The following is a 22,694-nucleotide window of genomic DNA, read 5'->3' as shown; positions in this document are numbered from 1 at the left end:
TACCTAACGGCCATATGGAAAGCGGTTTACTCTTGCCCACTTGCAAGTAGCACAGAAATGCCTGTACAAAATACCTCTGGGGGCCTGGTGCGAGACAGATGAAAATTCAGGAAATGGGCAGAGAAGGGAACAGAGGAGCAGCTTTGAATGTTGAACTACCATTCATATCAGCAGGATGTTGAGTCAAAAATGAGGACAGAAATGGATTATCACCTTTCAAAAAGAGCAAAGCCTCTGACATGATTTAAGAGTTGCATCATAGGTACAATCATACCTAAGCTGATGTGTGCCGCTCTATCTGCAGGGCTGCACACATTAAAAACTTAAGCAAACTTTAGGAACCTTAATACTACACAAAGCCCCAATGCATGACCTTTGTATTTATTTCTGAACCAAAAGCTACCTAAAAGAATGAACTTGAAGAAAGTTTGATGTTGACTGACCAGGTCTGACTGTAATTAAGTTTATGAACAGAGAGAAAAATGCCAAATTTTATTAACTACCTGTGGAAGGGATGTCAGGTCCTTAAGTGCCCAGCAAGTTCGTGAAGACAAAAGAGATCAGTTTACAAGGGTTAAGTAAACATAATATTTTATATTACAGTTCAAGTGAATCCAATTTCAACAAGACTGTGTAAGAGTCTAAAAATTGGTTTACCAGAATGAACATTTTTATGAACATTAAAACCCATTACATTGCTCTGAAGTATAGCCACCGAACAACCAGAACCACATAAAGAAACCATTTGTTTCTAAGCCTTATGGGTGAATTGCTTCTAGCCTCCTTGCTATTCATGTCTGGTGGGTTCCCTGTATTTATTTTTACACGCCTACATGTTGTGTCTTTTGTATTCCTCTAAGTTTCCAAGGCCATGTAAAAACAAAATGCATTCCTGAGTGGGTCAGCATAGGAATAGCCGCACCAGACATTAACGTAATAACTTGATGCTTAACTGCAAATCTGAGAAAAGTAACCAGCTGTTGTGAAACACAAATTTCTGGTAAGGGAAGGAGGCAGTACATGAACACAGTGCTCTGAAAAGTGCTGGTTTAACAGTAATTGACCTTAAGGTCCTTTATTTATCTATAGAATAGACATGCATTTATAGCCTCCTCATTCTATTTAACTAACCACTAGGTCTGATGAGGCTGCAAACAAAGCTGCCAATTAGAACTAATTATGATAGCAATATTTCATTCAGATTAACAAGTCTGAACCACTGAACTCCCTTGGAGAGGAAAAGTCCTTTTAAGCAGTTTTCAGAAGATCCACAGCATCCCAAAGAACTAGACCACAGATATTATAAGTGTGTATCTAATGGTGATAGCTCACCATTTGAGGGAAAATAAGCACTAGATAACGGAGATACTGTTATGCAGCATGACACAAACAGAGCGGATCCTGTGTGTCTCCCATAGATTGCAGTACAGTTCTCCCACCAAACCCCACAACTACCTCTGCAAAACACCACTCGTTAGCAGCCACAAAATCCAAACAGCCCTCATCTTGCAACTGATGACGGCTTTTCTGCACAGCTGCTGCTATTACAAGCATTATCAGTTGTCATGGTCTTACTTGGGTCATGTCTGCATTGTGGCCAACACAAAATAGCTGAGGCAAGCCACTCACTCTGGTGAGAGCCCACGGGCCAAAGGCTGCCCTGACGTATGCACCAGAGGCAAGCCATTGAAGACTATGTCAAGCAAAAAAATTTACCTTGGGCATTCAAAGCTGTAGATTTTTATGGCCGAATTACAGGGTAGATAAAACCTTAATGCACCTCGTGAGCAAGCCACACTAGTCCAGGCCTAAGGCTAACAGGTGAAGAAAATCAAGGAAACAAAAAAGTGTGTGTTATACTGCATGCTGAGCTACACTGGCTCAGGTTCTACTGGCCCAGCAGCAGCTCCAAATGTGGCTGTCCAGGGCCGTACCTTGTCTAGTACAGGGATCTGGCACTGTGAGAGAAAATCGATGTCACCACCAGTGGCTCCACACATCAGGAAGGAGACGTGTTTTATTGCACCTGAAACACAATGCTTGGCTTCTCAGGATATGTAAGTAACACATTTGTCAGGTAAGCCAAAAGGGATCCTCCCCTTAGGCACGCCAGCAGAAATGAATGTCAGGCTTGTCTCATCCAGGACTCCACTCTTGCAGCTCTTGTGCTGAAAGGATATGTTGTGGGAAGTGAATTAACACACTGGCATCTGTATTAGCTACATTAAAACCACCCAGATCACCGACAGAGTTGCACATACCATGTCTCCAGAAAGGGAAATGCAGCTTTGTTTCGTGATGAGCTGTGGCTCTTCCTTGCTCTCCTCAAGGTTGGTGATGGGCAGGCTGCCTGCCTACACAGCAAGAGAAGGGTTGGGAAAGGGTCCAAAATCCGAAGGGGAGCTAGGGAGTCACCCAGTGACTGAAGGTCTGGTTTGACCAGGAAAAGCGCAGCCTTCCCAGTAAAGACGATGATGAGTTGCAATAAGAGTGGGTGGGTAGGGTGGGGTGAGAGAAGGCTTGAGAGAATTGAGCCCAAATGACTCCCACACTCCAGAGAGCTGGAGACTGGGAGCCATCCTTGCTGGAAAGCAGTGTGCCGGGGTGTGTGAGGAGCAGAGAAAGACATTACTTCTCATAGAGTTGGCTGGGAGCTGCACTATTTGGATTTGAGTTTCCAATACCACCAAGTACAGAACATGTATGGCTCTGAGCATGCGGACCTAACAGGCCCATCTTCGTTTCCTAAGAATCATGAAGGCAATCTTGCAGCAGCACAGAACACGATTTGGAAAGCCTGTGTTGCTGGGGGAGGCAAAGAGGCATGCCTTAGCCTTCATGGAATAAAAGCTGTTTTGGCAAGGGCAGTAATTAATGAGCCAGCGGTCATTTAAGGTGGGCATAAATATTTGCATCTCAGAAACATTTGCCACCTTCTCCACGCTCCCCTTCTCTCGGTCTGTTTTTCCCCTTCTCTGCAGCCTCCTCTCTCACGCGCTCTTGTTCTCTCCCCTGCTCTCCCTGCCTGCCTGCCTATCATCTTGCTCTAATTGTTTCCAGATTTGTGTGGGAGGTCAGGGCCCGGGAGTGCTGCTTCATGCCAAGTTTATAAACAGAGCAGTGTTTCCAGATGGCCACTGGCTCCAGCCTGGCTAGCAGGTTGATTGGGACCAGAATAACAACAGGTGGAGAACAGACAATGAATTCCTTGACACTTATTTTACTCCCTCTGCTTCTCCCCCCATTCCCTCCTCCCTGCAGCCACCACGGCTACCACCAGCAGACCTTCAAGCTCTTGAATCAGGGCAGGGAGGCGGGACACGGGGGAGGGAGAGAGGAGGAGGAGGAATGATGAAAGAAAGTGCAAGTGACTTCCTTGACCGAAGAAATGGCAGGGCAGGAAAGGAGACACATGCTGCTACTTCCCTGCCAGCCAATACTGCTGCTGTTAATTAAGGTGTCCTTCAAACCTTCATGGAAGAGACCCTAGGAGAATAAACAAGATTTCTTGGACAAATAGGGAGAACGGTAAGATTGATTTAACAATGCTCCTTAGGCAACTGCATGTTGCAGTTCTTGGCACAGAAGCCTGAGCCACCAAGCCCACTGGCAGCGACGACACATCTGCAGTCACAGGGAGCTCTGTACTCTATTTTCCCAGACAGAACTATTCTTCCCCCAGGCTCCAGTTTGCTATCCCCTCTTCCCAGGCTCCTGCCCTTCCCAGTCTCCTTTGCCCCCTCCAAGCTGATGTTTTCTTCCCACTCCCCACACCGAATTCCCACTCTCCTCATTAGAAGTTGTTTATAGAAATTACAGTGGCAGGGAAAAGAGGCTCTGGAAAGTAATAGCAGAGGTGCTTTTCTTTCTGTTTCCTTGCTCTTCCCAGTGCTTTTGGGGAAAAGTTCATTGCTTGGATGACTGGGTTTAAAGCAGATCAAAAGGTTGCCACAGATGACACAAATGCAGATGACTGCAGTTTGGGCCTACAGTAACATAAAGGCACACTTCAAGTGCATACACAGAGTTTAGGCAACCCCTACTACCATATTCCTACTTGAAATTCCCAAAAGGAAGGCATATCCAAGGGGCAAATGGAAGAGCCGGGGTCAGAGGAGTAAAGATAAACTTTAAATGTCTAGGCTGCTTCAAGCTGTGGTAAAACTTCTATGGAAGCATGAATAATAACCCAGCAGGAGGAATTTGCTGCAGCACATTTTGGTTCTGGTGGCTGTGACTGCCACCTTCCCTGTCCCAAAAGAGGACATCAGGACACATGAGCTGGATGCGGTCCCAGCTGGATGCTGGGGTGCCGGTGCTGCTCCTCCTCCTCTCTGAATGCCACAGGGATCCATACACCTGGGAGCCCAATTTCAGAAGGAGGAGATGGGGAAAAGGGAGTGAAAGGGGTACTAATGAGGGGAAATGGGGAGAGACAGTCAGTCTTCCAGATTAATTCATTATATATCACTGAACTGCGAAAGTTCCTATTTCCCTGCGTGGACAAGTTCTGCAATCCTTAGGGTAAGACAGCAGAACCGTTAAGAAGCAAAACTGTAAATGATCAAAAACCATTATAATCTCAAGTGAATCAATGAATAATGAGACTAAATTATTAAAACTGCTGGACATGACTCACCAGGATAGGCTCAACAAACTTGCTATACACAAGAGAAAGAAAAAAGGCTAACGTTTTCTCTCCATTTCCCACTTAAGCTTACACTCTCCAGATGGCTAAATTTAAACTAGGATGACTATCCTAGAAATAAACCCATGGAGAAGTAGTAAAACTGCAAAATTAGAAGCTGCTGTCCTCAAAAAAAAAAAAAGAAAAATTCCTTAAAAATTCAATGGCTGCCTTAAACAGAATGTTATCCAAAGTTGGTAATTAACCCAAGACTCCAAAGCTAATTGTTTATTTTCTTTCTATTTGCTGCACTCCTCACACATAAATAGAGAAACTCAAAAGGCAGTGAAATGGCATACAGCCTCCTCTGTTCAAATAAAGTGATTAGTAAACTGACTAAATTGCTCACATGGGTAAAGCAGACAGGATTTGCCACGTTCATTATTAATAGCGTATTTTCTTATTTGTAACGTTAGATTCAGATTCTTAATGGTTGACATGTACTCTTGAATTGTCTATAAAATACCCCAAAAAACATTTTTGGCACAAGTGTCAGCGTGAAGGTGAACTGAAATTTAATAGCACTACAGTTTGCTGCTACTCGGAAAGCTCTTATATAAATGGTGTGTGAAAAGCAAGCATGATTTAAAAAGCATTTGCTAATATTTGCAATGCAAAAGACTTCAAATTCTTGCATATGAATACCTGGAAGCAGATTTGGAAGCATTTAAGGGTTTTCATGAATGTCAGCAAATTGTTAACAGGTTTCTATTTTCCTGGAGAAATTTCATGACTGGTCTTAGCTGTCAAATTTTATACTGTATAAGTCCTACATCTACAAATAAACACAAAAACATATTAAGCCTGTTAAAAAATCTTTGCACTTCCAAAGCTTCTTATATCTCATGATCTCAAAATACTTTACGCAAATATTGTGCCTAATCCTAAGGATTGGTTTAAACGAGGTCACTCAGCACCTCTTAAGTAGATGCTTAGGACATTTTGCCAGAGTGAACATATAAGATAGATCGTTTTACGGCAATAGGGTAAGCTCCAACAGTTTGGAGATTTTCACAATTTCAGACTGTAAATTCTCTGGGGCAAAAAATGGCTTTGACCATATGCTTAGGCATAGAGTCCTGTTTTTCCTGGGAATTCTGGGCATGGCTGAGATGCAGGTGGATTAACAAAGAAAGAGAGTAGAAAGTGCGAAAGACAAGATGCTCACTGAGGCAGGATTTGGGTTACATCAAAAATGATGACTCTTATGTTCATATGGCGTTCAAAATTCTACTCATGCACAAAACATCCAGTTATTTGTGGAGCATTATTGGGAGTGTAGACCAGTCATTTTTCATGTGCCAGTAGCACCACTGCTTTTGCCATAGCACTATGTTTTGTATAATTCAGAAACACTAAGCTCTACCTTTCCTTGTCAGTGCTCTTGCGTTCTACAGAAATCTGTGTACCAGGTTTTTCAAAAAGGAATTCAGTTCATTGGTTGGTTCATAGATGTTTCTGCTGAACAGATTTATCCAACTCTGACATATCAAATCCTGGATAAGCAAACTCAGAAGCTGACTGTGTACCGAACTCTAAATTTCTATAGTGAAGGTATTAAACTGATGCTGAGCTAGGGATACTTATCTGCAATCCTGGTTTCTCTTTCAGCAGCTCATCACTAACCATAATGACTAGAGTCACTTCTCTCAACAATTCACTTCTCTCTATGGCAAACGATACTTGTATTTTAAACCAACAAAGAATAGCTTTCAATAGGTGGAAAGCTGAAGATAGGCAGGCCTCAGAATTACTAGCCTAAGTGATTCTTTTAAGGTGAAGAGTTTGTTTGCATAATGTTGATTTGCAGTGTTGATGTCCACATGAATACAGCACGGTAAGTAGATGTTCTTGTTCTGGATGTGACTCCTTGCACCTTTTCACACTCTAGGCAGCACAGTGGGAAATGCCAGGGAGTCTGGCTTCCGTCACTGGCTCAGATATCAAGTTAAGCTTGAAAGGTCAAGTTCTGGGAGTCCACACTACAGGAGCTTTATATGTAAATGTAAGCAGGAGGATTCATTTCACCTCACTTCTTAAAGTTAAGCATCTGTTGGAAGATGCTTAGATTACAGGTGCTTCTTCTATAATCAGCAGAGACAGACATCTCCACAGGCATCTTCAGTGGAAGGATCTCTCACTTGTACACAGCTGGCTGTAGACGAACTTCAGAAAACTAAGACAGCTAGACACATAACTTCTTTTAGATGCTAAAATACATTCTGCTCCAAGCATGGCAACAGCTTTTTAGACTTTGCCAAAGATTAAGCTCTTCACACAGACATAGCTTTTGAGAACTACTGGTGCAACAGCATTTTCAAATGTGAATGTTTCTGAGCATTCCCACTGTAGATAAATGCTTCCTGAAATCTAGCTTATTTAGAAGTGAGGTGCATACCTGAACTAATGTTCCTGAAAAAAAAAATCAGCTAAGCTTCTCCTCACATAACTTTTGAAACACCTCAAACCAGAATTAAGTTATTTTTCCCTTTAAGAAGTTGGCAGGGTAGTGAAAAGACTTGTGTGGAGGAGGTGAGAAATACCGTTTCCAAATGCTGAGAAACCCAAGTAAACTGCTCACAGTGAGAACCCATATTCAGTCACTGTGGATTATTTATTATGCTAGTCTGAAATGCTACTCTAAACCATTGAAGATGGAAGAACACATGCATATTGTTCATAAATGCTCCCCTAAATATTTCATTAACTTGGAACTCATGTTTTACAGTTGAAGAGTCCACTCACAAATATTCAAGTAGTTGGGTGCAAACTCCTGACCATTCTAAGACAGCGAATTATGGCCCTCTAAGAGGACCACTGCAAGGCCTCTGAACATTTCAACATATACAGACCCCTCATAAAAGCCTTTTATCAGGAAGCACCTTGCAAATTCAAGTAAACACACACAGTGTAAGATAACCGGACTGGGTGAGTAAGTTAGCTTCATTTGCCAGTGCCCAGTGGCTGATACTCTGAAGAGCAGGCTACAGCTTTGGGCATTAAAATACAGGATTTCTGAATTTCTGCCATCCAAATTCCCTGGGCAAAGAGGCACCACACAATCTCAGTGGGATACCACAGTCCATCCCAGGTGGTCTGAAAGCTACTCAGTAGGTGTAGCAGGTCTCAAGGATAAGCCTAGCACATACTCCAATGTGTATGCTTTGCAATGTGCATAAATGCTGTAAGCAATTTCACTGCAAAGAATCCTGCTAATGAATACAGAAGGAATCAATAACAGAAGTTCTTCGGCTATGTTTTCTGTATAGGAGCTCAATCAAGTCACCTCAGGCAGTTTTTCTTTGCTACCCTAAAGACAGGAGGGCAAACACAGCAAATATGCTTGACCAAAACAGAGAATATCTTAAATGAAAATCATGTCACAGCAGGAGCTGCTCCATCATAGCAAAGAGCAGCAGAAAGATTATAATTATGACCACTGAACATCAGATGTATCAGGTACACTTAGCAAAAAAGGTGGTAATGAACTTTGGATTGAAGGGAAACTAACTGGTGAAACTTAGATAAAGCTTTTGCTCCACAGGAATTTATTGATTACAAGGTCTGAGCAAAGGGAGAAAATCTGAGCCTGGGAGAGTTTTCCTGCATGTGTAATGATGTATTAACTGCCAGATTTAATTAAAAATATGTGTGAGGTAAAAATAAAATAACAAAATAATATTAAGATGACAGAATAATCTGCTCCAACACTTCCATCTGTGTAACTGTTGCACTGGACTGTTCTTTGGCCAAAGAACACTATAGTATGCCTACAACTACTTGCACTTCTCCTACTGCTAGACCCTGTAATGATAGAAAACTCTAGGTCAAGGAGTATGTTTATGGCAATATTCTGCAGTATATAATGTCATAACAGCATATATGGTATAAATAGAAATAAAAAATAAAAAAGTAATACAATGAACCTCAGATGTTAATTGTAATTCCCTACTTATTTTCTGATTTAACTGCAAGTATCGTGGTCTGGAAACTGTTGATAAATGCTGACTGTATAATAACTAGCACTATGCTGTTCTTGTACCTTTTTCATAGAACAATCATCAATGACATCAATGGAGCTCTACCTAAGAGCTGCTGCGATATCATGGGCTGCACAGTGAAGCCCTAAGAAGAGCCGTTAATGTCCGTAAATAATTATAATAGTAATAGTTCATCTAAATCATAGAGCATAAAGAGTCTAATAGATCAACACATTCATCTGTCTGCAAGAGGACTGCCCATGTTCTGAAACTTCACAACAATTCAAAGGAGAGCAAATAATAGTGATTAACAAGCAAAGAACAATTTATTACTGTGGTAAAGCTGATCTCTGAAACAAAGCAGAATTTAGCAGCTAAATAAAGAGGAAGCTATTAACTGCATCTTTATTACTATGCAAAGGCAAGTAGCAACTGTGTAATTTAAATAGGTCCATTATGTAACTTTTTTCTCATTATTCCTGATCTGCTAAACTAATCTCTATTTTTTAGGGGGTTTGAAAATGAATTAAAGGGATGAAAAATGCAGCTGAAAGCCAGGCTTATTTAAGGAATGGAGAACAATAGGAAAGCATGACAAGGAAAGATCAGCCATTTGACAATGAAGCAACATCCTGAGCCTGAAGCATAATATTATTGAGTAAGCAGCTGAGAAAATGTTTTATTTCTTCACCCAGGACGCATTCTCTTTCCTCTTCTTCCTCCCTTCCTAGCAGTAGATTTTGACTTGGTGTTAACCTAGATAAGTTTAACTTGGGGTTTCCTAGACAGGAGTAAGAACTCCATTTGTTAATAACTCTGTAATTCTACATCCTACATTTATAGTGTATACTGGAAGTCCCAGTTTCATCTCATTTAAATATAGGCACTGAAAGGAGACCACTACCCATGGGCTGTAAGACCCCTAAATGCCCTTTACAGTCAATGGGGAGAGACACTCCAACAGCTGACAATTCAACGAGCTCTCTCATCCTCCACTGATTGTAAAGGAAACCTAAAATAGGTTCACTCTTAACACAGGTGGCTCAGGTTAGGTGGGATGATTCCCATCCAACTTTGCATAGTCTTGTGCTTTTACAACTCCTCCACCCTTCTAAAAGTGAAGGTTCACAAAGTCCTTCTCTCTACAAAGTTTGCTGTATGGATTTCAAAAGCTGTTCCTACCATAATTTTCCAAGAAGAATGAGCGAAGATACAATGGTTACAATGCTAGCTTCCTCCAAAAAATGTCTTGCTACATAGTTATCGGAAAATAAATCTTTGTCCATCCAATTATCATGCTGCAATCATGCAAGCCCTAAAGTTTTTATTTTCCAAAGGCACAATGGCGACTGTCAGGCTATACGGAATTTTCATGATATAGAAAATACATGTTGCGCTAAGATTGCAACATGTAAGAGTGGTGCAGCACTGTCAGTTCATTTAGTGCAGCATTTCAATAACGAAAGTCTGGGACTTTTGAAGATTTGGAAAATATATTGAAAGGCTATATATTTAAAACTAACACCTTTTCATTTAGGCATGTAAAACCAGTGTTACCCTTTTATCTAATTTCCTGCCCCTTTTACTAGTGATTTGGTTACAGCTCTTTTCTGTTAGAAACTGGCAGTTCAGTAGTTCAGCGGACCAAAAAGTAATGTAATATTTTGCAAGTTTTGTTGGAAAAGTAATATAGTAGTGTTGTTACTAATGAGGAGCATACTCATATTACGACCGGGCTTTGCTTTAAAAAATTAATGAAAAATAGCAAGCACAGTTTTACCCATTGCTGCACACATACAATCCTTTGCGATTAATAAGAGCTGTACTTTTCTTAGTTGGTGTACAACAAAATTAAAGATGGGTCCAGCTTGAAGCCCTAGGCAAAATGCAGGTTCCAAACACAAACCTCATCCTGAACTAGTTAGTCTCCCTTGCAAAATCAGAGCTTCCAAGTCTCACTCCTTCCTTCAGAAAAACCTGAGAAAGAAAGAATTCTTTAGAAAATTGAATTTTTATTTGTATAATCCAATTTAGAATTTATAGAAGAAAAATTCTGGCCTGACACAATTATTGTATCAACATATGATGATCACTGAAATCACTGGATTCTTTCTTTAACCTTTTGCAATTCAAACCCTTGGGGTTTAATTTGTTGAGTTTCAGGACACCTGACTTAAATGCAGTGACTGTGATCTGGTAACAACAAATTGTGCTTTTCCAACAATTTTGGGCATAGTTTCCTTTCTCTCTTTCTTAATTTCACCTCTAAGCTCCTTTTTTTACATCCACTATATTACTTAATGCTGCATTTTTATTCTTGTGGCTTTTCTTTCCACTCCCCCACCCCCTTTTTTCCTCTACTTCATTCTTTTGCTGTTCTTCATTTTTGCTTAGTCTAACATTTATTGTGGTTTATTTTTAGGATACATATATATTTGGGGTGAAATTATAATCTGAACATTTATATACTGAGTATATGTTTTTGTTGGAAAAATATATAATTGATGACTGTTCTTATTCTTCTGAGAAATGCCAATAACAAATGGCAGGCTCCAGTTGAATGAATCTTTTATTGCTTTAGTAAAACAAAACACTGAAAGCAGGCAAAGAAAGTACAACAGGATAATTTTTTTAAAGTAGAACAGTTTATCCTGGGGTCAAAAATACTGCAAATGCTGGTGTTTGACTGTTTCACATCTGTCACAATCTTCTGCTGAAATACCATTCAAATGTCAATAACATATTCTGAAAAAAACCCACGGAACAGATATACTGTAAATAATCACATTGAGAGGAAATAACACACTTGAAACTGGAAATTCCTTTTTTACTTCTAGGCAGATTTCTCAGTTTATTTAGATGTTAAAGAGATCTATTGCCCTTTAAAGTACAGTATTAATAGCTGGGTTAGTTTAACTGCCCTTTTCCCACACACATATGTTTTTGCAGACTAACACCTACTGATACACTTTTCAAACCCTTAAATCTCCTCCGACTCCCAAAGTGCTCTTCAGTCCTTGTTTCTGGGTGATGGTCACAGAGCACAGAGCCTACTGGAATAAACACAGTTTGGGAATGCAAATTCTATAGGTTTCACTTCTGCTTGAGCATGCACGTAGGTCCTAAAGTTGCATTTGCTTAGAAAAAAACAAATACTGAATTACGGCTTCTTTGAAATTTTATTATCATTTGCCACAGCCAATCTCCTTTAAATCTAATATAATGGGATAGGATTCAAAAGAAGCGTCAGAGAGTGAGTGACTGAGTAAGGATAGGCGTGTGCACATATTTAAATTGAGGCACCCAAGTGAGCCAAAGGAACATATTAACAGCCAGGCAGGCTCTGATGACATTATTGGCACCACTCAGCTCTAGTAAAGTTTTTACTTTTACCTTTGCTACATTAATCCACAGTACTACGTATTTTTTCACAAACGCTCTTTTTTTGTTAGATGTAGAACATCTACTATGTAGTAGTAGTTTCTAAAAGAGAGGATTGGGGAAGGGGGTAGCTGCTGAATTTTGGAAGGAGGATTGTTTGTGTATTTGTTTTCTTACAGCTGGCAAAAGCCCAGCAGCTATTCTTCAGAAATTTCACAAGAAACATTCATATGTGCAGGAAATCTATTGGCAAGAAATGGCAGATGAAAGAGTTATGTACTGCTGAATGAGAGTTTTGCACCTGCACACTGCTTAAGTTGGAGACCATGCTATTGATATAATCATAATAGCATAACCAGTAGGATGCGAAGTCATCTACCAAGAAGATTTTATTTCGAGACTTAAGGGACTTTTGGCATCAGTGCAAGACAAGGAGCTGAATCAATTTCAAATATGTGCTAAATGGAAAGGAAAAGAAAACAAAAACAAACAAACAAAAAAGTTAAACACATACTATCACGATGTCACATTTAAAGTTAAGGACTGTGTAACTGAGCCCAGACCAGTCTACCGGAGGTCCAAGGACACCAAGTGGAATGCCAGGCAGGGATGCCCAGTAAGCAGGGTCAGAGAAATCCATTCACTGGATTCTGTTTTATTTCCATTTTATTCATGGAGAAACCTTTTTTTGTTTGTTTTGTTTCTCCCCTCAGGGTCATTAAACTTAGACTGTAACACAGCTATTCAAGAAACTCCTATGGAATATTTTTTTGGGGTCAGGATTTGGTAACTCATTGAAATAAAAAATACGTCCAATGCATATCAAAACACATCAACAAAGCTTCAAAACAAGTGTTGTCCCAGTTTTGAAACCTGGAAGCACTGAGGACTCTAGTTCAAGGGTAGACTATCTGGTGGGCCATCCTGCAATGACAGGCCATCAGTCCCCTATCCTGGCTGTCAGAGGATTGAGCAATGATCTGCCAGCCAGTCAGGGCTCCTCCAGAGCCCTGCAGGCTTCTGGAAGAACTTAGCCAAAATCCAACCGCCCCTGCAGAAAGTTTAGATTTCAGTCACCTGCCAAGGTCTCTCTGAAGTTTGCTGAACAACTTTACTTTTTAGACTGGTTGCATCAGCTTTCCTGCATTATTTTTTTTCCAAATCAATCATTTCATAGAATCACAGAATCATAGAATAGTTAGGGTTGGAAAGGACCTCAAGATCATCTAGTTCCAACCCCCCTGCCATGGGCAGGGACACCTCACACTAAACCATCCCACCCAAGGCTTCATCCAACCTGGCCTTGAACACTGCCAGGGATGGAGCACTCACAACCTCCCTGGGCAACCGATTCCAGTGTCTCACCACCCTAACAGGAAAGAATTTCCTCCTTCTATCCAATTTAAGCTTCCCCTGTTTAAGTCTTAACCCGTTACCCTTTTTCTTGTCACTACAGTCCCTGACGAAGAGTCCCTCCCCAGCATCCCTATAGGCCCCCTTCAGGTACTGGAAGGCTGCTATTAGGTCCCCACGCAGCCTTCTCTTCCCCAGGCTGAACACCCCCAACTTCCTCAGCCTGTCTTCATACAGGCTCTGTATGTATACCTCTTCATACGGGAGGTGCTCCAGTCCCCTGATCATCCTCGTGGCCCTCCTCTGGACTTGTTCCAGCAGTTCCTTGTCCTCTTTATGTTGAGGACACCAGAACTGCACACAATACTCCAGGTGAGGTCTCACAAGAGCAGAGTAGAGGGGCAGGATCACCTCCTTCGACCTGCTGGTCACGCTCCTTTTGATGCAGCCCAGGATACGGTTGGCTTTCTGGGCTGCGAGCGCACACTGAAGCCGGCTCATGTTCATTTTCTCATCAACCAGCACCCCCAAGTCCTTCTCTGCAGGGCCGCTCTGAATCTCTTCTCTGCCCAGTCTGTAGCTGTGCCTGGGATTGCTCCGACCCAGGTGTAGGACCTTGCACTTGTTGTGGTTGAACTTCATAAGGTTGGCATCAGCCCACCTCACAAGCGTGTCAAGGTCCCTCTGGATGGCATCCCTTCCCTCCAGCATATCAACTGGACCACACAGCTTGGTGTCATCGGCAAACTTGCTGAGGGTGCACTCAAACCCACTGTCCATGTCAGTGATGAAGATGTTAAACAAGACCGGTCCCAACACCGATCCCTGAGGGACACCACTCGTTACTGGTCTCCAGCCGGACATCGAGCCATTGACCACAACTCTTTGTGTGCGGCCGTCCAGCCAGTTCTTTATCCACCGAGTGGTCCATCCATCAAATTGATATCTCTCCAATTTAGAGAGGAGGATGTCGTGTGGGACAGTGTCAAATGCTTTGCACAAGTCCAGGTAGAAACAAACCATTTTATCTACCTCAGTAATCACCTAGATCATGCAAAATGGTGTACCGGCCCTGGATTTGTCCGAGGACCCATGATGCTGCTTCAGGTTTCAGGCACAGAAAGGTTATTACAGACCTTGGAGATGTGCAGTCTTTCCAAGCTGGCCAACAACCACTGACATGCAATCAATCAGTTCCCTCCTTACTGAATTTCACCTCGAGTGGTTTTTAAACAGCCACAGGGAGGTGATACCCAGTGCTTCCCTGGGTGAGAAGGCTGAGACCTGGCCATGGTGGCTCATGAGGAATTTTGGCCCTTTCCCACTGAGATCTAATTGCCAGGCAAGTAAGAGAAAAATGATTCTGAAGAAAACAACTAAGCCAGTATTCATTAAAAACAGTTAATACAGAAGTATTCAACCTATATTGCTATCTCTTGAATAAGTATTATATCATATCAATACAGAACATACAACAGTAATCATAAGAGGTCCATGGGGGGATGCACTGCTGAAACTTTGCACTATCATACTACAAGAGCTGCTGCTCAGCCACACTTGCAGCTCAGGCCAAATTTTTCCTAAGTGATAAATATGCCAGTCTCCATCAAGAGTCGTGGGAGCAACCTACTCGACTGGAAGGTCACTATTTAATCCACCAAACTTGTGAGCTGAGGGGAGATGATGAACCAACATCCCTAGAAAAGAGTACAGTGATAAAAGGTTTTCTAATCCTATAAACAAAAATGTTTTCGGGGCTGACCCACAGTGGTTTATTCATGGAATTACTGAGCAAGATTGATCAACAGTCTCCATACTGGGTAAACCACTGCTTTCATCTGAACGTGAATTTCACTACATACTTTAAAGACAGCTAAATCAACATAGCAATGCATCAGGATGTTATCAGCAGCCGTGTCTGCTGAGATTTAAGATTTGTTTTCTCTCCTTTATTTACTGCAAAATCTATTGAGTTACAAGGAGTACTGAGAGGGAAAAGCCATTTTAAATTGCATGTTTATAATGTTAATGTCATTTGAACAGCTAAACTATAAACTTTGTCATTTTGCTTTTAGAAAGAAGAAATAAAAGCTATATAAAGCTTGTAAAGAATCGCAGAGTACTCGTCCAGATTACTGACAGTCAGTAAATGCCTCAAAAATCTCTCCCACTTCTTTACAGAGACTCAAATTCAGCAGTCCAGTGAACTGGGCTATAAAATCAGCGTATCTGCCCCAAAAGGACCATGCTTTTTCTTTCAGTAACACAGCCACAATGCATTTGCGGGACAGCAGGCTGGCTCTGGGCCGTGAAAGGTATTCGCCATTTTGTAAAACAAAGCAGCCATCCATAATCTTTTTCGTTTCCAGATAATAAAAGGAAAGTCTCATTTTGCGACTACAACAAAAACTTAAAGCAGTACAGCTGTAAGCAGAAATCCAGTCCATTTGTGGTTTAAAGAGCTCCACGCCTACTGTATATAAAATAATACGCTGGTATCATTAGCATAGACAACAGCTTGTTTTCAATTTGGCTGTAGATAATGAAATTATCCCCCAAATTACCATAAAGTGGAACAAATAAACACAAAAGCAAACTCTTTCTCCCCACCCCCCCACCCCCCCTTTAGCAGCGCTGGCTTTCAGCTATTTAGAATAAAAGCAAGGCTTCTGTTTTTCCAGAGCTCCAGTTTGACCTCAAGCAGATAAAGAACATGAAATGACAAACACGCAGCAAAGAGTTACTGTGTCCTTCCCCCCCGGCCTCTGTTTACATTAGGAAATGTACCCGGGGAGGAGGGAACGGGAGGCAGGAGGGCTGCCTTTCAGCGCCGTGCTCAGCTCTGCTGGCTCCGGCTGGAGCTGGCCCCTGTTTCTGAGTAAGCTTACTCCACTCCAGATGTGCCTCGGCTCCAGCGTGGCTGCCATGTACAGTAAATCGGCATCTGAGGGCTCGTCAATCTGTGGGGTAGAGCAATTGCGGTCTCGCCAGGCCGCCCCACTGGCACAAACAGAAATCTGCGCTGCTGAACTGGAAAAGGAGAAGGAGGAGGAGGAGGGAATGGGGCGACAGGGAGGGATGGAGGCAAATAACAGGAGAGCAGTGTGTGAAAGGTGAGGGGCTGAAAGGTGTCCACTCCCAGGAGGAGAAGGGGAAGAAATAAACACTAACAGCCAACTGGGGAAATGTTCTTAATGCATTTGTAAATTTACTTGTAAATGTTTTACACTTAGAGAGAAAGGGGAATGCTGCGTATCATTTGGCAATGTTGGCTGTCTATAGGTCCCCACGGACATACTGGCTTAGTACGACTTGTAACGAGGGCAAGAGAAACATAAAATAGCTGGGAGAACACAGCCAATTAGTCATTACATGTAGATTGTAAAAACAAGTGAGAGAGACAGAGACAGAGAAATAAATACCCTTAGCAAATCGAATCCCTCTTGTTTATGTCCCTGCAACATGAGTACAAAAAAAGCAGCGGCAATGACGCCTTCTAATCAAAGTGCAACTTGCAAACCAGCCAGGGCTCCCATTCAAAATCCTCCAGGATTTCCTGATGCTCACAAGATTTACCTATTTGCTGTCATTGTAAAATACAAATTGTTTCGCTAATCAGGCAGTTTGCTTTGGACCTGACCCCAGTTGTACGAACTCCAAGTTGGATGTTCATTTCTGATCTCCTGCCGCCTACACAGCCGTTGCTAACTGAGTTTTAATAGGATGAGAAAACAATCTTTTCTTTTATAGTGGGTTCAAATGAGCTACCCAGCTTCAAGCTGACTATAGCTGTGTTTTCCTAATCACCATTTTTTTACAGCAATTCTGAGGACGAAAATGCCTGCTTCCCCCTCCCTTCTCTTCCAGCAACGCCAAGTCTAAGAATGTAAATAAGTGTTAAATTGAAACACAGAACAAAAATTGGTTAGATTCAGTGTAATTGAGTCACAGTTAAATTTAGGCTGCTTTTATTTGCAAATATGCACTTTAACAGCAGCTCTATGCAGCATCTCTGTGTAGAATGAGATGCCTCATTTATTTATTATTTTTATTGTGGTTGTGCCTGAAATTCTTAGTGAAGGCTCCCGGGCCCATTGTGCCGTGTACTGTAAAAGATGAGCAATGCATTTTAAAGAGTCTCCTTTGCCAGAGAGACTATCCTCTGAGTGCTATCTGGGTAAGATGGCAGCACCTTAAGTGGACAGAAATATTGCCAGCTGTTCCACATCCTTAAAAATTGTGAATCAAAGCTGAAAAAAGTCATGAGGCTGCAGGAAAAAAAAGTCGTAAGATTTTCCAAAGGGTATATGTAACATCCTTTATTGTCTCCTAATTTGTGAACCTTCGAACCTTCCCAATATATTTTGTGAGTATAAAAGCTACCTTTTAAAAAGAAACGCTCAGATTCTTGCAGTGTGCCTTCATTTAAGGAATGAAGGTTTAAAAACATCAAATATCATTACGATCTGAAGTAAAGCCATAAGACTTGGCAATAGAACAAACAGTTGTATAGGAGACTTGATTTTCCTTAGCACCCCATTGACTGGATGGGGTAGTAAGCTCTCTTTCCCCTATGTTAAATCAATCCCGCAAGGTACAAGGTACTCTCTGACTACGAAAAACATATGCAATTGTATATGATTAAACAATTAAAGAAAACGTAATTATTCTTACGCATAAATTTCATACTGGGTTTTCAGACACTGGAGGCACTGGGATCGTTACCTTAGATGCAGGGCAATAGAGTAGCTCAACAAGCCCCCAGTAAGCAATCAGGCATGCATCTGCCAAAGCGAACAAGGCCATGCACAAGAATATGTGCCACATTACCAACTCCTCTGCATCATCCAGAAGGAGGCATGCTGCCTCCCACTTCTTCCTCTCACCTCAGCATCCAACCATGCCCCGGCTAGCCCCAGAAGAGGGTTCTCACCATTGCTTATGCTTTATACAGTCATATACAGTAGGACAAAATGTACATAAAACAAGTGTATTGAACCAAGGTGGCAAGATTAGGATCAAAATGACCTCAAGAGCTGTTTAAAATTAGACTGGCCCAAGCACTGATAAATGTACAATTGGGATTTCCCTTACACTGACAGAAATATGAACTGGGTGATCAAACAGGTGCTTTCAACGGCCAGCATTTCCATGCAGAAAGGCAACACAGACCAGTCTCATTAGACAGTAGCTAAATTTGGTGAGGAATGTGACTTTTTCCACCCCATGTTGAATGAGTGGCCCAGGGGAAATGCGATACTTAAGAGGACACCAAGAGCGGCACAGATCTTAGCTCATCCACCACAATAATGGCACTAATTTGAGAATAAGTGAGCGTAAAGCTGATAATAGTTGTCTGTAAAGAAGCATGTATGATGGTAAAATGATATGAGACAATGCTAAGTGACCATGGAGGAATGTATCTAGAAGCCAGGACACAAAATGAGTGAAGCATGAAGAGGGTGTTGAAAATGAATCGGTGAGAGAGATTGAACAGCAGAGCAAATAGTGCAGGCCCCCTTCAGAGAAGCCCCTCTCAGTATTATGCTCCTAACTCACAGCAATGTTGCACTTCCACTTTAATCTTAGCCATGTTTTTACAATATCAAATCAAGTCCTTGTTTACACATGTATCGTAAGTGCAGCCACTTAACCTCAGATTTATTGTGCATAGGGTCAGAAACGGCAATTTCCCTGAAAAAAAAAAAGCTCAAAAAAGGACAAAATAAATCGATAATCTTACTGAAGTATAAAAACATTTTCTTTCTTTAATGGCTCACCTAACACAATGTTCCGTCTTGCAAGAGAGCAGGTACTAACTAAAGAAACTAATTAACTCAAGAAAAATTGCCTGAATATCTGAAAAGAAATCGTGTTTCCTATTTCCAACTATAACTGCCTTTTAATTGTGCATTAGAATCTTGGATCTCCTATTTTCTTCGGGTTTTCCTCTATACACTTTCCAATGCACCTGACAACTGAAGGAAGGACTGTACTGTCCAGCCATTGTGTGGGCAGATGTTGTGTAAATTTCCACAAAAGATTCTGCCAAGCCTCCCTCTTACACAGACCCTCTGACACCTGCATTATTTGGAAGGATTACTTTCTATATCAGTGAATGTCCCCCAGGGACTGAGACAAGATGAGCAACTGAGAACATGGCTGCAGAGCAATCCTGCAGTGTCAATAGGAATGTAATCACCCTTCCCTACTTAAGGACAGTGCAGCAGCCCCAGGTTCCATGCTCACACCACACATCTCCTGAAAAAGTGGAGATTAACAAAAGTTAGTTAAGTATTCTGTCTACAATCATTTAAAAGTAAAATAAAATCTAAAAGGACTGCAAAAATTGGCTGTGTTGTCATTTAATTTATCTACACAGACACAGACTGCAAACTTGGCATTTCTGTTCATAAAAGAACTATCAGTAAGTCCACCAGGCTTATATTTGCCAAATGTTTAACATCCCAGTAGCATGGTCTTTATGATGCCTTTGACACCTGCAGAGAAATTACATCAAATCTGTAGCAGCAGCATTAGGTAATGCACCAGAGTTCAATGTTCAAAACATCCTGTGCTTTACATAGCCTCTTGTCTTACACAAAAGCAGTTAAAAATAATAGAGCTTGTTCAAGTGCCAGATTTACGAGCTTGTGTTCATAGACTTTGTAAGGGTCATCTTGCAAGGTTGTTTTGTTATACCTGTGGGCTGGGAAAGGGCAGGCAGGAGAAGGCAAGAAAGGGAGGAAAGTTTTGTGAATCGATGGCTTCAAGCCTTCAGGAAAAAATTAGATAAATCAATTAAAAAAAGAAAGAAAGAAAGAAAGAAATTCAAATAATGCTTTCATGACAATCAGTTTACTTTTCTGAAAATAAAATTAGTAAGAAGTGAAATTTGTGAGAAGTGAATAATAGAATAAGTATCCTGTTGCTGGACTGGAGATAGATTAAAGTGATGGAACATTTATATTTGTAGTTTGAGATGTGGAGGCTTGGATCAGCTAATTAGTAAGACATGCCATTTGCAAAACTTGGATGTTGATCCTGATGCAAATTTTGAGCTCATCAATCTTTTGGAATGTTTAGAGGAGAGAAAGCTTGGCTCTCCTCTCGAATTTCACACTAGAAAGCTCTGGCTGGCTTCAGTGGTGAAAGAAGAAGAAATGTAGGCTTCTACAGCCTTGCTATGTTACATGTACATTGTAATTACCTCAGTGTTGCTGTTACAAGACTATGTGAGTAACAGGCCCTCTTCTCACTGGGATCTGGGGTTCCTGTTGTTGATGAGGGAAATCTGAGCAGAACAATGCAATCCAATGTTCTTGTCACATTCATGAGTCCTATGACTAATCTCTTTGCAATCAAGACCCAAAGCTGTAATTAATTCTTTTATTCTTATTTTCACAAGACATTAAAAGCCTTGCTAATATTCACTTTGTCTATGAAATGCTCATTTTCACTGGGAAGCAGTGTTGGACTAGGAATAAAGGCACGAGGCTCAGCGCATCAGTGAAGTCTGCTACCAGCTCCTGGCCTTCAAAACATTTCTTAGGCACAGATTGTATTTACAGTTAACAAGTCTAAAACCTGTAAAGACTTTCATTACTGCTTAATAAGGTGTTTTGAGATCACAGATGAATTGCAGCAGGAAAAAATACCAGTAATTTGTACAAGTGCTGCAGACTTGAAGCACCAAGCACAAAGCAGCTGAATTTCACATTTCCATTGAAGAGTCTCCAGTTTATACCAGACCAGATTTAAGCCCAGCTATTTTGTCCAAACACCTACATACAATCTATTTGCAATGTATAAAAAAAAAAAGCTCTTCGTCTTACTTCCACTGAATAGGAGTATTGCAAAACTGCACAAAGGAAGTGGAAGTTTAAAAGTTTTGCAGAGACCAGATGGAAAATGTGATAGGAAACTGAAAAACAAACATTTTGTGTTTTCATATATATTAATTACAGATAACAAAGGTTAACTTCCACTCATATCTTTGCCTCATTCTTTTTCAGCCAGAACTTTTCATTCTTGTACTAACAGTTATACACTGCAAGGGCTCCTACCAATAACAATAATAAGAGTCTGGTAAATGTTTTGTTATCAAAGGCAGCAAAAAGTCTTATTTTATGTAGAGGAAATAAGCCAGAATCAATAAAGATATAACCTATTGCTTTTATTAAATCACTAGAACAAGGCCTCTCAATTAATTTTTACCAACATGCAGTTCCCTTTACTGGGATTCTCTGGGTGATTTTTACCGAGTTTTCTCTGCAGGAAATAGTGGACAAACTCCAGATCTCTGAAAGAATGACAAAACTGTATGAAATACAGGGTCTCTCACAAGAATCGTAGGGACTTCATCTCTCACGGACCTGGGAAAGACCAAACAAAAGTTACGCATGGCCCAAATCCAGACTCAGGTTTGGCATTTGAATAATCCTTTAGTATTTTCAATCCATCTCAATCTATCTTCTCACTGGTTTATTTCCTAAAGCAGGTTAATCTCAGAAGAGCTTATTTAGGGCACTGTTATATCATCAGATTCTCAAATTCTTAGCATCTACGAGCACACCTGAAGGTATTTTGTGTTGTAAAATGTGAAATAAATATTTGAGCATTTTAAGTTTATCAACTTATTTGGAATGCTTTATCTTTCGCAGTTACTGGCCACTAAAGATTGATGTTGCCCTGTAACTCCTTGCTGATGAACACATTCCTCTGGATGCCTAATTTGTGAGAGATTTACACTGTGAAAACATTATTTACAGAGAGCACTCAATTCTCTCTAAATCAATTAGATATGCCTTTTCAAGCACGTTTTCTGTTGAAGGCTACCAGAAGAGGGTTTTCTTTTTTACCTGCAATGAGGATTCCAAAACCACATCACCTCTGAGAAGCCACAGGGTGGCTTGGAAATAGAATGGTCCTGCCCGTGCAGCCTCCAGTATAATTGAAATGCAATTTAAGAGATCTTCAGAGGAATTTCTCCAACTCTGGAGGAGGCCAATCAACAATCTGACCTCCAATAAAGACAACAGAAGGAAGCTCCCTTTGAAAGATAGTAAGGAAACCTTCTTTGAAAAGCATTCTTAGGTGCCGTCTGCTGATACAGTGCAGATTTATTTCCTGAGGTCCAGACATGTCTGTGTTACTGATTATGCCAATATTCCTCACGTGGCTCTCACTGCCCTTATCTAAGAATGGGAAAAGTCAAGGAGAGCAAGTGAAAAACAAAACAGAACCCTACCTAACAGAGAGGTTTATCATCAAAAGTTTTCTAAATGCACCCA

General features: G+C 41.0%; 2 long non-coding RNA genes across 4 annotated transcripts in view; both read right to left on the bottom strand.

Annotated features, from left to right (window-relative positions):
* The window catches only part of LOC136009364 (uncharacterized), a 37,479-nt gene extending 21,019 nt beyond the window's left edge, over positions 1–16,460 (bottom strand). Inside the window, exon 1 of one of the 2 annotated variants that reach the window (XR_010610526.1) lies at positions 16,189–16,460. This is a non-coding gene — a long non-coding RNA (uncharacterized LOC136009364). The remainder of the gene's footprint in view (positions 1–16,188) is intronic. The other variant, XR_010610527.1, reaches the window with a different exon arrangement.
* Positions 575–2,982, bottom strand: LOC136009363 (uncharacterized). 2 transcript variants are annotated; one of them, XR_010610525.1, is made up of 3 exons: positions 2,934–2,982; positions 2,262–2,354; positions 575–2,168 (listed from the first exon to the last, which is right to left on the bottom strand). It is a non-coding gene; the product is annotated as an uncharacterized LOC136009363 (long non-coding RNA). The 2 variants fall into 2 exon arrangements; XR_010610524.1 differs by lacking the exon at positions 2,934–2,982 and having other exon boundaries at positions 2,262–2,427.
* Positions 16,461–22,694: the final 6,234 nt, after the last annotated feature.

This window comes from Lathamus discolor, chromosome 2, assembly GCF_037157495.1.
Source record: "Lathamus discolor isolate bLatDis1 chromosome 2, bLatDis1.hap1, whole genome shotgun sequence".
Lineage (NCBI taxonomy): Eukaryota > Metazoa > Chordata > Aves > Psittaciformes > Psittacidae > Lathamus > Lathamus discolor.
The sequence above is the reverse complement of the archived record's forward strand: the minus strand, read 5'-3'. Positions and strand labels throughout refer to the sequence as shown.